The sequence below is a fragment of the Mus musculus genome, chromosome 19 (assembly GCF_000001635.26).
Source record: "Mus musculus strain C57BL/6J chromosome 19, GRCm38.p6 C57BL/6J".
In the NCBI taxonomy this organism is placed as follows: domain Eukaryota; kingdom Metazoa; phylum Chordata; class Mammalia; order Rodentia; family Muridae; genus Mus; species Mus musculus.
The window spans coordinates 3,637,501-3,640,000 of NC_000085.6; the positions used below are offsets into that span (position 1 = coordinate 3,637,501).

Sequence of the window (2,500 nt, forward strand, 5' to 3'; positions counted from 1 at the left end):
CATTTGGACTTGAATACATGGGGAAAGTGAAAATCATGCTAGCCAGATGGCTCAGTGGATAAAGGTGTCCACCACCAAGCCTGCTAACCTCGTACAAGCTCCAGGACCCTAGTGGTGGCCAGAACCAACGCCTTTGAGTTGCTCTCTGACCTCCACATGTGCACTGTAGCACATGTACGCACAAAATAAATACAATAATAAATAAATACCCAATAAACACTTGTTGGGGAAAAAGTGGAAAACGTGTAGACCTGTTACAAGCAGCTTCAGCCAGATGAATTCTGGGTCATTTAAATGTTGCTATTTATCAAGCTAGAGAAAAGACTCACAGCAGTTAAGAGCACTGGCTGCTCTTACAGAAGATCTGGGTTCAGTACCAAGTACCCACATGGTGGCTCACAAACACTCGGAGCTCCAGTTCCAGGGAATCTGACCCCTTCTGACCTCTGAAAGCACCAGACATTCACATGGTACACACACGTGTAAGAAAAGCACTCACACACATACATAATACTTTACATTTCTCTCCTGGTTTACATTGACGGTTTCCTTTCTGAGGTAAACAGAAATTTTTCCTGTCATGAGGAAGGCGGCTTCTGAACTGGGGTCAGGTGTAGACCGGGAAGAGTTTCAGACTAGGAGGGATGCGACCAGGGTGCATTGCGACCAGGGTGCAAGGCTTCTTCCCTGGGGCCAGAACCGAGCGAGGCCAGGAGGCTTTGGCTTCTGGGGTCTCAGTATGGTAAAGGGAGGAGCAGGGTAAGAGGCAGGATGGAGCCGAAACTCCAATCCACCTACAGGTGTGGCCCAGGCTTGTCAGTCACCTTTGCTGCAGGAGCCTGGGCGCTGTGGGCACTGAAAAGCTAATCTCTCCACGGAAAAGGGGTTTTTTCCCCTCACCACAACAAGAAAACTAATACTCTTTCCTTGGGAATATGGCAAGACCCAATTAATACAAGAAAGAAGGCAGGGATCCCAGGCAGAGCAGTTGCTATCTCACAGCTATAGGGGACAGCCCAGCCCTTCCACACAGTCTACCACAATACCAAGGTACCAAGCTGCCCCTAAAGGGCCCAGCCCCTCTGTGAGGCTGCACACAGCCCGGGAGGCATCCACTCTGTGGCTCTGCCCTGCCAACTCCTTTCTCCTCAAGACCCAAAGCTAAGATCCAGCCCTTCTCTGTCCCCATGACTCCTGCCCTGGTCTCCTCCTCAGCTTCCCCCAGAGCAGGCATGGACAGCTTCTTCCTTAGCTCTGAGGCCCGAGGCTGCGTGGGCAGTGCAGTGACTGAGCAGATCTCCATTCACTCTGCAGCCCGAGAGAGACCGTAAACAGCCTGGCCCTGCCTGGCCTTGCGGCTTCCCGGCTGGCAGGTAGCCAAGAGCTTTTTGTTTTTTTAGCAATTGATTAAGTTTCTCCACTGCCCCCTTAGGTGGTAAGTGGTTAGACTAATGCCAAGAAGTACGCTGGGAAACCCTGCCTAATGACCACAGGGTCACAGGCCCAAAGGAAGTGGCCAGAGCTGTCTTGGGCTCTGCTCCTAACATGAGACCCAAGTGATTGCCTGAATGGCTCACCTCGAACAGACCAACAGGCATGTGCAGGAAGGCTGAGCTCATGAGGAATGGCCCCACAGACACCAGGCCTGAGTTCTGGGCTGAGAGCATAACTCTCAACAAAGTTACTCGCTGTCCAGCACAGAGTCAAGTCAGAGCCAATCTTAGGCCTCTCCCAGGTGTGCTCCTTCCTCTTCCATCTCTTGTCACAGCCTCTCACTGGTTCCCAGCTATATGCCTCTGCTTTCCCTCTCCACCATGACCCTCTGGCCACTGAGCAGGTACTCACACCACCAGTCTGGCTCAGTAGTCGGTGTAAGCTCCAAGGCCTGATGTCAGTGACCACCTTCATTCTCTACCAAACAGCCTTGAACAAGCCGCTTGACCTGAAACTCAAGTGCAAACAGTTCTCCATCAAAGCTGGGAAGAGCTGGGAACATATCGGAAAGCTCCTATCTCAGCCCCAGCAGAGGCCCCAAACACTGAGGCAATGGACACTCCTCCCTCTAATGAAGATCACAGGTGACACAGAAAGAATGGCTTTAAGCCTGGGCAAATTAAAGGTTGGGGCAGAGGGCTAGGAGACTCCAACCCAGCTGGTGAGGTCGCTAAAGAAGGCTACACCTCACCGTGCCACGTTCTTCATGGTCAGCTCGACAGGACTGGGAATGAGATACATCTCTGGGTGTGTTGTGAGGGTGTTTCCAGAGAGGCTTAGCAGAGCAGAGGAGACCCGCCCTGAATATGGCAGCACCATCCCATACACTGGGGTCTCAGACAGTAAACTAAGTTCCTGCATTCACCCACTTTCTGGCTGCAATGCAGCAGTGGCCTCACAGCCCTGCAGCCATCCGTCCCGCTGTCCATCCCCATCATGATGGGCTGGGCCCTTGAGCTGGGAGCCAGAATAAACCAAACCCTCCTTTGTGTTGCTGTTGTCCAGC

The 2,500-nt window shown here is 52.4% G+C and overlaps 1 protein-coding gene across 2 annotated transcripts in view, besides 1 other annotated feature; it reads right to left on the bottom strand.

Moving 5' to 3' along the window:
• Lrp5 (low density lipoprotein receptor-related protein 5) overlaps positions 1 to 2,500 on the bottom strand; it is a 101,761-nt gene that overhangs the window by 52,676 nt on the left and 46,585 nt on the right. The gene's annotated exons all lie outside the window — the stretch shown is intronic.
• Positions 747 to 2,022: an enhancer, noted in NCBI's record as "VISTA enhancer mm1719". NCBI's record gives its function as "enhancer in: nose[3/8]" and the evidence as "EXISTENCE:transgenic organism evidence [ECO:0001131][PMID:17130149]".